Source organism: Lepidochelys kempii, chromosome 2, assembly GCF_965140285.1.
Source record: "Lepidochelys kempii isolate rLepKem1 chromosome 2, rLepKem1.hap1, whole genome shotgun sequence".
NCBI lineage: Eukaryota > Metazoa > Chordata > Testudines > Cheloniidae > Lepidochelys > Lepidochelys kempii.
In genome coordinates this window covers 271,463,232-271,477,387 of record NC_136381.1, presented here as the reverse complement: position 1 = coordinate 271,477,387, position 14,156 = coordinate 271,463,232, and positions in this window count along the sequence as shown.

Genomic DNA, 14,156 nt, shown 5'->3' with positions numbered 1-14,156 from the left:
GTGAGGCCTCATCTGGAGTACTGTGTCCAGTTTTGGGCCCCGCACTTCAAGAAGGATGTGGATAAATTGGAGAGAGTCCAGCGAAGGGCAACAAAAATGATTAGGGGACTGGAACACATGAGTTATGAGGAGAGGCTGAGGGAGCTGGGATTGTTTAGCCTGCAGAAGAGAAGAATGAGGGGGGATTTGATAGCTGCTTTCAACTACCTGAAAGGGGGTTCCAAAGAGGATGGCTCTAGACTGTTCTCAATGGTAGCAGATGACAGAACGAGGAGTAATGGTCTCAAGTTGCAGTGGGGGAGGTTTAGATTGGATATTAGGAAAAACTTTTTCACTAAGAGGGTGGTGAAACACTGGAATGCGTTACCTAGGGAGGTGGTAGAATCTCCTTCCTTAGAAGTTTTTAAGGTCAGGCTTGACAAAGCCCTGGCTGGGATGATTTAACTGGGAATTGGTCCTGCTTCGAGCAGGGGGTTGGACTAGATGACCTTCTGGGGTCCCTTCCAACCCTGATATTCTATGATTCTATGATTCTATGGACATGTGACTTGCCCATGTGACTCCAAACTCCATCTTGCTGCTGTGATTTTGCACAGGAGAACAAAGGGGTTTCCGCCCACAAGAGAAAGAATATAAAAGGCCCTGGAAACCCCTCCACCTTGTCTTCAATCCTGCTTCTGACCTCTGGAGGGACTTCGCTACAAACTGAAGCTCTGAACCAAGGACTGAATGACCCATCCCAGCTGGGGATGTTCTCCAGAGACTTGATTTGTGACAGCAGTTTATTCCATCACTGCTACAAGCCTGAACCAAGAACTTTGCCATGACTGTATGTCATTGATTCCATTGAACCCATTCTAGCTCTCATCTCTATCTTTTTCCTTTTATGAATAAACCTTTAGATTTTAGATTCTAAAGGATTGGCAACAGCGTGATTTGTGGGTAAGATCTGACTGGTACATTGACTTGGGTCTGGGGCTTGGTCCTTTGGGATCGAGAGAACCTTTCTTATTTTACTGGGGGATTGGTTTTCATAACCATCTGTCCCCATAACGAGTGGCCCTGGTGGGGATACTGGGAAACGGGAGTGTCTAAGGGAATTGCTTGTGTGACTCATGGTTCACCAGTGGGGTGAGGCTGAAGTCCTCTCTGGCTGGGTTTGCCTTAATAGTAAAGGAACTCCAGCTTGGGGCTGTGACTGCCCTGCTCTAAGCAATTTGTCCTGAATTGACACTCTCAGTCCTGTCCCGCCAGAGGCCACATGGTTACGGGATGGGCAGGGATGGTGTCCCTAGCTTCCGTTTGCCAGAAGCTGGGAGTAGACGACAGGGGATGGATCACTCAAAAATTGCCCTGTTCTGTTCGTCCCCGCTGAAGCATCTGGCACAGCAGACAGGATACTGGGCGAGATGGAGCTTGGGGCAGGCCCAGAGTGACCGAACGTTCAGTGCAGCCCCTCACGCTGCTCCAGCCTGAGCCTCCCTGCCCCTGAGCTTGTGCCTCCCTGCCCCCCATGGCAGTGCCCCACCCAGTGCCTGGAATCAATGCTGCTGGCCTTGTGCCCAGGGTCCCTCCCTGCCCCCTTGGGCTGGGCATCCCGCTCTCTGTGCCCCTCCCATGGGTGCCCCGCTGGGATGTCCCTGCCCCTCCCAGCTCTGAGCCTGTTGCTTATGAGCCCCCAGCTCCAGGGGGTGGGGGCAGCTGCTGGGCAGGGCTTTGCTGTGAGCAGGGTTGGGGGCCTGTGCTGGGGCAGGGTCTGAAGCAGGGGTAGGGAGGCTGTTGGGGGGGTTGTGTTGGGGCAGGGCTGTGGTGGGAGAAGGGGGGCTGTGCTGCCAGCCCTGCCCCCACCCTACCCTTCCAGCGGGCCCAACGTGTTGTTCCCGATCTGCAGACGGGAAGCCGCGCCCGGATCACCCACAGGGAGGTTTCCTTCCTGAGCCTTGGGAGGAATAACGCAAAAGGCAGGAGGAGGGAAGGGGGGACAAGGGGCGCTGCTGGGCAGGGACTGGGAGGCCTGGGGGGTTGGGGGGAGGCAAGTGGGGGAGCAGCAGGGCATTGGGGGCAGGTCTGGGGGGGGCGAGGGAGCAGCAGGGGGCTGGGGGCAGGGCTGGGGGCAGAAAGCAGGGCTGGGAGGGAGCAGCAGGGTGGGGGGAACATCCAAGCTCAAGCATCAAACATCCAGGGTCCAGCCCCCAAGCCCCGATTGGCTTAGAAAGGGGGAGATTTTTCTCATCCCATCCCAGTCGGTTCTTTCCCTTCGTCAGCTGGCTGGAGCCCTGGGGGCTGCTCACCCGTGTGCAGGGATGGTGGTGTCATGGTGGGACCCAGTGGGAACATTTTGAAACACCGTGTGTGCCTCGGTTTCCCCAATGTGCCACATTGTTCTCTAGTGAGTGACGAGGGAGTGGCTGATCTCGGGGCAGGTGTGAACAGTGCCTGGCTCTCTGGGGCTTGGGCCCCATATCAATGGAGCTCTTGAAAAGACCATGGCAAATCCAAGCACCGGGACTTTGCCATAGACCAGAGAGATCCGGACCCCACCCTTCTGCAGGGGGGCTAAGCTGCATCTCTCCAGCTCATGACCAAAGGACGGGGAGTGGGGGTAAGGTGGAGGTTACGTGGGGCTGCGGGAAGCAGTCGGGGCTCACTTGGGGGTCTGACGAAGGTTGTCAGATCAGACAGAGCCGGACCCGAGGGTTCCCCACAGCCCTGCTTCACCCTTCATTGCCCTGGGCTGCCCTAAGGGCCCCCTAGGCCGGGTGCCAGGTGACTAATAACCCGGCTGTGCCCGCGCTGGGAGTGTCCCTGCAGGGGCTGGGCAAAGGGCCCTGATCCCTGCGAGCGGCCGAGTCTCCCTCAGGGGCTGTCTCCAGGGGACTCGCTGCCCGGAGCTCGTGCGGGGCAGGCTGCAGGCCCAGAGGGCCAGTCTAGTGTGGCTCACCCTGGAAGAGCGAGACCCCCGGGGGGGCTGGCCCAGTGAAGGGGCCTCTAAGAGACTGTTCCAAAGCTGGGGACGCAGCCCCGACCCTGTAGATCTGTGACATCTGGACCACAGGCTCTGTGCTGTGCCTTGGCCTGCAGACAGCCCCTGGGAGGAGCCCCTCAGCTGCCCTACCCCCAGGGTTCCCCCTCCATGTGGCCTCCCCGCCTCTGAGATACAGCCTCTGGGCTCCAGCCCTCCAGTTTCCCCCCACGAGCTCTGCCAGCGAGTCCCACTGAGCCGGGGTCCTGGGGGAGCCTCATCCGCTCTGCAGGGACTGACGCGCCCAGCCAGAACCTGCAGCGACCCTCACCCAGCGCCGGCCCAGCTGCCGGGTTTGTCAGTAGCCCGGCGCACGGCCTGGGGGTCCCGGAGCTAGCCCCGGGGGTCAGATAGAGCAGAGCCCGTCTGCCCAGCCCAGAGCCCAGCCCAGCTGCCGGGTTTGTCAGTCACCCGGCGCACGGCCTGGGGGGCCCTCAGGGTAGCGCCAAGCGATGAAGGTTGAAGCAGAGTCCGAGCCCAGGTCAGCTGTAGGGAACCCTTGGTCCAAGCTCAGTCTGTCTGTCCAGCCTCCTTGGGCAGACCCCAGGTGAGAGCCCCCAGCTTCCTTCAGAAGCCAACACGGCCCCCGCCCCCCGCTGGCCTTTGTTCCACAGCCTGGGGCTTTGCTCGGCTTCCCTGCAGAGAGGCCAGCCGGGGAACTCCTTGAGTCACTGCAGCTGCCTTTGTCTCTGGTGCCATTGTTCATCTGGGTCAGTTTCAACCAGTTTCTTAACAACTCTTCCTTCCCCTCAGACAGGGAGGTGACCCAGACACCCCTGTTCCTGAGCCCCACCCTTACAGCAAACCATCCTCTTTTCTCCCACTGGGCAACAACACAAGGTTTAGGGGAAACTGAGGCACACAGAGGGGTCATAAAAATATACAGAAAATTCCCACTGCGTCACATCTCTTCCCCCTGCGAGGCAGAACTGAGCAGGGCCATTTTAACCAGCAACCTGGGGAAGTTTGACCCCCCCCAGTGTTACCCACCCCAGCTGCATGCCTTTCCCATCCCCCTGGGCACTGTCCTAGCCGGCATGTCCAGGGGTCCCGGCACAGGTGCGAGTCACTCAGCCCCGGTTCCCAACACATGGCTCAGAGCAGGGTCACGTCCCCCCTGAGCAGCTCGATGGCCAGCAGGGGGCGCAGGAGGAGTTTTCATCCGCCCTGCCCCCAGCCCTTTGTCCCCCCAAAACCTTTGGGTTTGACACTGGACTGGGGTCCTGCCATGGCCCCTCCCCTTGCCTGCCAGGGTGTGAAGGGGGCAGCGACCCACAGGAGAGACACAGGAACCCGAGAGAGAGCTGGGGTCTCTGCAGCGCCTGGGCCTGGCTCCCGCTCCCGTCGAGCCTGTGTGGAGGCTTTTTCCAGGCTGACCTAAGGACTCTTCCGGGCTGGACCGCGCCTTGCACTTCTGCATGGCTCTGTTGGGCAGGAGTGGGGAGCCCGGCCCCTGCCGCACCGCTCTGCCAGCGATGTTGGGGGACGGGGCAGTCCTGCTCCAACCTCCTCTGGGGCTGCGCCGGCCTAGCGAGGCCGGGCTAGTCCCCGGCAGACCCCAGCCCGTTCATGGCCCTGTGCCAGGCTCGCAGCCCCTTCCCAGGACCCAGCAGCTCTGCCCAGCTGAACCCGCCGAGGCAAGTGAATGATCCTGCAGGAGCCCAGCTGAAGGCAGACGAGAGCGGGGGCAGTTGTCGCGATGGCGCCGAATTGGTGTGGCCGCACTGAGCGAATGGTGAGAACATGGCTTGACATGACTGAACTGCAGAAGAGGATTCTGGGAGCAGAATCCTTCTCTTAGCATCAGGCAGATGGCAGAGGTGACACTGACTGGCTCCATGCTGCGTGTCTGATCAATACTGATCTTTGGGTCAGCAAATAGGTCCCCGTGAAAGCAAACGACACGTGCAGAACATCCCGAGTGGAGCACGGGCTGACCGGGGCATCTCGACCCTGTTGGAGGACATCACGCAGGGGCTGAAGTGGATGACTGAGAAGGGAGCGAAGGTGGCGTAATGATCCGTTGGCACCGCTCTGCAGTCTCCTCCGAAAGAATTAATTAGGTAAAAGTTAGTAGCCACATGCCCACTGGGCACGCCTGTAAGGCCCATGACTCCTCTGAGGAAAAAGAGTATAAAGATCAAGCAAATTAAATTACCGTTGGGGGGATTCCCTAACTGACGCTTGACGACGCGCTAGACAGAGCAGCCAGAACTCTGCCCCGTGGGCCCAAGTAGGACTGCCACCAGAGCGGTTTCCAGGCAGCCAAGGCCTGGCCTCGGGGGAATCCGAGACAGGCCAGAGGGCTGAGGAGGGAAGAAGCCGTCCATAGAATTGGTCACCACCTTCGCTGTTTGCCAAGCAGGACCGGTGTGAAGCTAGCGCAGGGCCTGCTTGTGTGTGGCTGTGACAGAGAGGCTCGCTAAGAGGAATGTGTCGCTCTTACTGTACGTTCCTGCGTGTCTAACATAGGAGTTATGTGCTCAGTGTAACCCTCTACCGCGTGTGTAATTCCTTCTCAATAAAGTGTGTGCTGCCGATAATTACTGTGGGCCTTTTTCACTGGTGTGGCAGTAATCTGCTCCTCCGGGAGCCATTCAAGATCCGTTCAGGGGTAGTAGCCCCCTGGTGCAAGCGTTTGGTAGCAGTGGATGGTTACTGTCGTGTCCAAGAAAAAAAGAGTCTTAAACTGAATCAAACGTTTTTCTGAAGTGGTGGCCTTTGAAGAGCTTGGTATCTTGAGTTACTGGTGTTAACCAACTCATTTCAGTCTGGTTCTGAAACAGTTCTGACTTATATTAATTATCGCTCAGGGGACCAGGGAAATATCCTGGTGAGTGGGGCTGCACTGGTCGTTCCTAGAGTCGATGATGTTTCACAAACGCAGACAGGGAAAGGCTGTCAAACCGGAGGACGAGGGGGACGCCCCGAAGCCTCGGGGTGTGGTTGACGAGCGTTTCTTAAGACAGGTGTTTAAAAGCTTGGGGGTCTGATCCATGGCTGGCTGGCGCAGACCCCACACTGCATGAGGAAGTTCTGGACAACTTGCTGTGGCGGTACCCAAAGGGTTACACTCCCGAGGACACCCAAATAGTTGCACATCTCATCTGTACTGTGCATGGTGCTGGAGATAAGCTTGTAAAGGAGCGAGATGTTGCGCAAGAAAGTTTGGAACAGGAATTGGAAAAACTAACCTTGCAGAATGCGAGCCTGGCACGTGACTTGCAAACTGCTGTAGCACGAAATGTAACCAGGGCTTGGCAGGTAATAGCTTCAACCCATCCCTCCCCAGAAAGAATAAATATACAGGTGGAAGAGGAGCCCCTGCCAGGGCCTCTGGCAGCCCAGCCAGCAGGGATAGCAAAACCCCTCAGCCTTCACGGCAAATACGAGAGGACGCAAATCATCCTCTGGCTGAAACGACAAAACAGGCTCTGGCTGAACAAATGGGCTCTCTGACTAAGAGACCGTGTTTGTCTTGGCTGCTGGAATACATGGTCAGAAAACATTCAGATCTTGAAGACTTCAGAGAACTGATAATAACGTGTGCTGGCCCTGGGGAACGAACGGCTTTGCTGGCAGAAATGGAGGCAGAGTTAAAGAGAGGTGACAGAGATGCTGGTATCCAGAAGCAGCCTGACACTTTCAGACCCCTCTGAATGGAGAAGGACAGCTTTGTTGGTACATCCGAAGGAAGGAGACTCTGTTATGGCTTGTGGTACTACGTTGTTGTTGGTATGCTCCCTGCCTGAAATCATAGAATCATAGAATCATAGAATATCAGGGTTGGAAGGGACCTCAGTAGGTCATCTAGTCCAACCCCCTGCTCAAAAGCAGGACCCATCCCCAATTAAATCATCCCAGCCAGGGCTTTGTCAAGCCTGACCTTAAAAACTTCTAAGGAAGGAGATTCCACCACCTCCCTAGGTAACGCATTCCAGTGTTTCAACACCCTCCTAGTGAAAAAGTTTTTCCTAATATCCAACCTAAACCTCCCCCACTGCAACTTGAGACCATTACTCCTTGTCCTGTCCTCTTCCACCACTGAGAATAGTCTAGAACCATCCTCTCTGGAACCACCTCTCAGGTAGTTGAAAGCAGCTATCAAATCCCCCCTCATTCTTCTCTTCCGCAGACTAAACAATCCCAGTTCCCTCAGCCTCTCCTCATAAGTCATGTGTTCCAGACCTCTAATAATTTTTGTTGCCCTTCGCTGGACTCTTTCCAATTTATCCACATCCTTCTTGTAGTGTGGGGCCCAAAACTGGACACAGTACTCCAGATGAGGCCTCACCAATGTCGAATAGAGGGGGACGATCACGTCCCTCGATCTGCTGGCTATGCCCCTACTTATACATCCCAAAATGCCATTGGCCTTCTTGGCAACAAGGGCACACTGCTGACTCATATCCAGCTTCTCGTCCACTGTCACCCCTAGGTCCTTTTCCGCAGAACTGCTGCCTAGCCATTCGGTCCCTAGTCTGTAGCTGTGCATTGGGTTCTTCCGTCTTAAGTGCAGGACCCTGCACTTATCCTTATTGAACCTCATCAGATTTCTTTTGGCCCAATCCTCCAATTTGTCTAGGTCCCTCTGTATCCTATTCCTGCCCTCCAGCATATCTACCACTCCTCCCAGTTTAGTATCATCCGCAAATTTGCTGAGAGTGCAATCCACACCATCCTCCAGATCATTTATGAAGATATTGAATAAAACCGGCCCCAGGACCGACCCTTGGGGTACTCCACTTGATACCGGCTGCCAACTAGACATGGAGCCATTGATCACTACCCGTTGAGCCCGACAATCTAGCCAACTTTCTACCCACCTTATAGTGCATTCATCCAGCCCATACTTCTTTAACTTGCTGACAAGAATACTGTGGGAGACTGTGTCAAAAGCTTTGCTAAAGTCAAGAAACAATACATCCACTGCTTTCCCTTCATCCACAGAACCAGTAATCTCATCATAAAAGGCGATTAGATTAGTCAGGCATGACCTTCCCTTGGTGAATCCATGCTGGCTGTTCCTGATCACTTTCCTCTCATGCAAGTGCTTCAGGATTGATTCTTTGAGGACCTGCTCCATGATTTTTCCAGGGACTGAGGTGAGGCTGACTGGCCTGTAGTTCCCAGGATCCTCCTTCTTCCCTTTTTTAAAGATTGGCACTACATTAGCCTTTTTCCAGTCGTCCGGGACTTCCCCGGTTCGCCACGAGTTTTCAAAGATAATGGCCAATGGCTCTGCAATCACAGCCGCCAATTCCTTCAGCACTCTCGGATGCAGCGCGTCCGGCCCCATGGACTTGTGCACGTCCAGCTTTTCTAAATAGTCCCTAACCGCCTCTATCTCCACAGAGGGCTGGCCATCTCTTCCCCATTTTGTGATGCCCAGCGCAGCAGTCTGGGAGCTGACCTTGTTAGTGAAAACAGAGGCAAAAAAAGCATTGAGTACATTAGCTTTTTCCACATCCTCTGTCACTAGGTTGCCTCCCTCATTCATTAAGGGGCCCACACTTTCCTTGGCTTTCTTCTTGTTGCCAACATACCTGAAGAAACCCTTCTTGTTACTCTTGACATCTCTGGCTAGCTGCAGCTCCAGGTGCGAGGAGAAACAGCTGACAGGTTTGATCTCTGATGGTTTAAGATGGTCAGAGGATCCTGGCTGGATTGAGATCAGGTTGAATTGATTAAAGCAGCTGGGAGGCAGAAAGGGCAGCAAGCGGAGCAGGTAGTTCTTCTTGGACAGTGATTAGTGAGGCTCCCGACAGGGATCAAGCAGGCTATAATGGCCCCCCTCACTGATACGGGACATGGTCGTTGCAGTGAGACAGGACCGGCCGAGGACGGGACAGTAGGAGACGTGCCGTGTTTAGTGGAGGATCATTGCGAGCACAGGTACGGAGGGGCAGATTCGGCCCGTTTGGAGAGGCAACCTCTGGAGACTTTGCCGGCTGCTTTAAGTGATTAGATGGCAAGGACTAGATCGCAGTCAGTGCTGCAGCCAGGTGTTAAGGCTGTTGCGAGCGTGGGAACAGGTACAGAAGATCTGCCGGTGAGTTCTTATGGTGCGTTATCCCCAAATTGGCTCTGATGAAATTGGCAGCTCCCTGTCAGGGTGGCTCCACGTTTCAGTAAAAAGGCCTCGCTCTCAGCAACCCCGGTCCCCAAAGGTCAATGTTGGTAGCCCAATTATGGCCCCACATAACTGGTAAATCTCCCCTGGAAGAGGGGACAGAAGGAAACATATAATGGTTCCTGACATTAATTCATACAGGAGCAAAGGCAACTTTAAGTGTTAAAACACCTGCTATGGGGAGTAGATCAAACTAAATTTTAAATCAATACAGTGGCTTGTAAGAGCCTAACTGGAAACGCGATAGTAAAGTAGATATGGTACAACGGGGGCAGTGAATGATGCCTGTGGCCGAAAGGGTGGTTGGGAAGAAAGAGACTGTAAATGACCAGGTTGTTTCCGAAGGGTGAAGAAAGCCGGCCTGCAAAGCTTTGGCAGCTGTGGCATGGCCAGGCCATCAGTGGATAAGGGAGTTTCTCGTGCTTTGGGCTAGGAAGAAAAGGGTGTCGTAAAGATAGTGAAAAAAATGTGTAAAGCCAGCGCCTCAGTATTCCTGCCCAGCAGAAGCCGTTCCCCACGCTCAGAACCCAACCCTGCCGCAGGATCTAAAAGCACACGGGATAGTAAAGTGTCAAAGCCCTGGTGACTCCCCGGTCTGGCTTCTACAGAAACTGGATGGCAGCTGACATCCCCTGATTACATTCTAAAAATAGAATTGTAAATCTACCCGTTGTAGCCAACCTTCCAACTGTACTGGCCAGAGCAGTGGCCAGGGCTAACTGGTTCTCTGTACTGAATTTGTTATTTGTTAATCGTTTCTTTGTTATGTTATTAACCTCTTTGAATTAATACCAGGCTAAATTATAAGAACTCCTGAGTTCCTGTTAACACCAAAGAAACAAATGTCTGAGCAGGTACAGAAGAAGATCTGGGTAGCAAATTTGATGCAAACATTGGAAAACATTTGGACAGAGAAACCAACACAAACAAAAGGAAGAGCCAAATAATGAAAATATCAATGAAAAATAGAAAACACAGTGATGCTTAAAATTGGTAAACAAAGGTAAAATAATCCCCATATAAAGGAAACCCTTTCCAGTTAACAGATAAGTATATGGCCAGTCCCATGGCAGTTTTGTAACCACACCAGATGGAGACATGTAAAACATTCTGATCAAATCCAATTATACTTGCCAAGGAACTAAACAGAACTATTTTCAGAAATGAATGCACAGTATGTACTAACCTATCAGATCTGGTCAGAGGCCTTGTGTGTTTTGTTTTTGTTTTGTTTGCTTCTGTTTTTGCAGGTTAATCTATACATTTATGGAAGCAAGAAGTAAACTGTGAAATCTGCTCTGTCTTGTTGGCGATGTGATTACTAGATGTCACAGAGTCCCCGGGCGATGCTCTGGAACTGCTCCCTACGAAGCCAGGCAGGACTCTAGGGAAGTCTCCTCTCTGGGGGCAGCCTGTCTGCAGGACACACAGCTCACCCGGCTTCCACCTTCCTGGGTCTGACCTCGGAGCCTTCAGCCTCCTCTGCCCCTCCGTGCGCTTCCCCCAGCAAGTCCACTCAGGCGGGATCCTGGGGAAGCCAGAGGGTCCTGCCCCCCAACTCTGCAGTCAGACGGGACTCTCAGCCAGCCAATTTATTAGATGACAGGCACATGGTCTAAACCAGGGCTTGTAGGTACAGAGAACAGGACATCTCAGTCAGGTCCATCTTGGGTGGCAGGGAAGTCAGAGCCCCATCTGAGTCTCCCTCCATTTCCCCAGCCAGCTCCAAACTGAAACTCTCCAGCCCCTCCTCTCCTTTGTCTCTTTCCCGGGCCAGGAGGCCACCTGATCTCTTTGTTCTCCAACCCCTTCAGTTGGCACCTTTGCAGAGGAGGGGCCCAGGCCATCAGTGGCCAGGAGACAGGGTGTCGGCCATTCTCTGTGCAGACACCATCACACTGGCCCTCTAGGGCTCTGCTACAACCACACCTCCTTATCCCACCACCTAGATACTTAAGAAATGCCTAGGGGAAACTGAGGCACCCACACAGTATTCAGAGAAAATATTAAGAACAGTCCCACTTCGTCACACCAGACCTGTCTGTGCTACAGGATTCCAGCTGAAGAATAAGCCAGAAGTTTGTTAAGTTACTCAAATTTCAAAACAATGAGCACCCTTCTTAGGGGCACAAGCATAAAACCAGTCTGGGTCCAACTAAAGGTCCATCTAGCCCAGCTAGTGTGACCAGACAGCAAGTGTGAAAAATCAGGATGGGGTGGGGGGCGGAATAGGAGCCTATATAAGAAAAAGCCCCCAAAATTGGGACTGTCCCTATAAAATCAGGACATCTGGTCCCCCTAAGCCAGCATCCCGTCTTTTAGCAGTGGCCAATGCCAGGTGTTTCAGAGAAAGTCAACAGAATGGGCAAGGATCAAGTCATCATCGCAGCCCACGCCCAGCTTCTGGCGAACAGAGGCCAGGGACTGTCCCTGCCCATCCTGGCTAATAGCCTCGATGAATTTCCCTCTTTCTTTTACAACAAAAAACGCCTTGTTATAGCCTTGGCCTTTACAACATTTTCTGACAAGAAGTTCCACGGGTTAATTTTCCTGTGTTTATTTCCTTTTCTTCATTTGAAACCTGCTGTTTAGCTATCTTAAGTGGTAACCCCTAGTTCTTGTGTTCCAAAAAAAAGAGGTAAATAACACTCTTTCTCAACAGCAGTCAGGGTTTCATAGACCTCTGTTGTATTCCCCCTTTAGTTGTCTCTTTCCCAAGTTGGAAAGTCCCAGTCTTGTTAATCTTTTCTGATATAAAGCTGTTCCAGACCCCTGATTATTTTCAAGGTTTTTTTCTGTGCTTCTTTTTCAGATATGGCTGTGGCACATTCAGTGAATGTTTTTAGGGATCTGTACGCAACAATTCCAGAACCGTTTTTCTTTTGGGTGGTAGCAGCTAGTTTAAACCCCATTCTTTTATATGTATAGTTGGAATTCTGTTTTCCCAACGTGCATTACTTTGCATCTGTCAGCATTGAATTTCATCTGCTTAGTCACTCAGTTTTGTAAAACTCCTTTGAAACTCTTTAAAGTCTGTTTTGGACTTGACTGTCCTGAGGTTTTGTGTCATCTGCAAATTTTTGAGACTTCATTGTTTGCCTTTTTAATATGTAGCTCATTTAGCAGTATTACCTTTCCCCAGTACAGACCCCTGGAAACGCCACTGTTTACCTCCCTCCATTCCAAAAACTAACCAGCTATTCTTGCCTTTTGTCTCTTAGCTTTTAACCAGTTATTGATCCATAAAGAACTTTCTCTCTTATCCTATAACAGCTCACCTTGCCTAAAAACCTTCGGTAAGTGTTCAAAGGCTTTCTGAAGATCTGAGTACACTGAATTCACTAAATCACCTTGTTAACCCTCTCAAAGAATTCTAGTAAACTAATCTTTACTATAATTTCTTAAGTGTAAAAATGAATGCAAATTTCTTTAGTTCTTCTATATTGGCTTTATTCTTCTTGGGTGTTCTAAGGTGCTAAGGAGATCTTAATTACCCAGTGGCCTCACTGGTTGTGCAGTAGGCTTCCTGCTTTTGATATATGATCAGTATAGGAAAATCTCAAAATCTGAAAGCAGCCTCCAGGCTTAACTCCTTGAGGAGGGGAAAGTTTAAAAAAAAAGCTTTTGGAAAGTCTAAATTTCAGTACTGGGATAGATAACGGTGCAGATTTAATCAAAGTCCTAGCCAAAGTAAACCTTACTGTGGGCAACAACTTGAAGCTAATCTCTGCAATAAAGTCCTGCACAAAAATCATGTTGGAGTTGTTTCCCTGATGATGTTTACTCTAGCAGCGTTTAGTTCATTAGGATCAAAGAGGGAGAAAAAAGGCTAAAAGAAAGCAAAGTAAAACGGAATAAAAGGAATGTCTGTGCAGGTAACTGATTTTCCATTACGAAAGCTTTCCACAACTCAGTAAAGGAATATCAAGTTGCTAAACCCGGTAAAGGGGATGCTAAGAAGGAAGACTGTGGAAGATGGAGGAATCTGGCACTCTGTGGTAACAGAATCTGTCATTCCCTTTGAGGCCATAAAAGGCACTCAGGGAATGTGGGCATTTCATGTACCGAATACGGCATGTAGTTCTGTGTGGGAACAGGGATTAACAGCCAAGATATTCACAAAAGGGTGGCAAGAAGCTTCGGGAAAACATGTGTTAGTAGTTAAGAGGGAATATAATCCACTAGCAAAAGGTGTTTAGGGACCTCAAGTGTAACAAATGGTGCATCAGCATTGGGGGCCAACGTACCCCAGCAATTAATACCAAAACTGGGGAATTGTGGGACCCACATATACCACAGAAAGAAACCCCTCAGGCACACCAACACCATCAGAAAAAAGCACGCCAAGAATATATAATTCAAGGGGCTTGGTTTAAAAAGAAAACTAAAATTCCAGTCATAAATATAGGATCAACTGTAAAACTGTAGAACATCACTGAGAATATGGAAATGTGTCACTGAAGATGTAATTGGTGCGCACAGAGCACATGTTTACTGGGCTCTGGCAATAAATCTGTATTTAAAGTGTCCAAACAAAAGTCCTGTAACATAAACATGCTGTAAGATGCCAGACCTCATATGGGGACAATCTGTAATGTACGGAAGGAAAACTTGGGTTACTGTAAGCAGATCAACACAAGAACGTCACAGTGTTCCAAAACGTATGAAATGGTTAATTCCAGATTGTAATGATAGTATATATACACACAAGGAATCGAAATGTAAGATTTCTGTAATCTTAGTCCCTAAGGAGTGAATAATCAACAGTCTGTCACCAAGTCACCAAGCTAATGCTCTAAAACTGCTCTCTGAAAAGCCCGTCAAACCCCTGGTGAGGCATGCCTCCCCTAGCACTCTTGCCGGGCTAAAAGAGCCTAAGTGCTCTTGGCCTTCCTGTGTCTGACCTCAGGGCACTTGGCATCGCTGCAGGGAGTCCGCCTGGGCGTGGCTCCTGGGGAAGCCAATGGTCCCTGTGCTTCAGCTCCCTGTAACTCTCAGCCA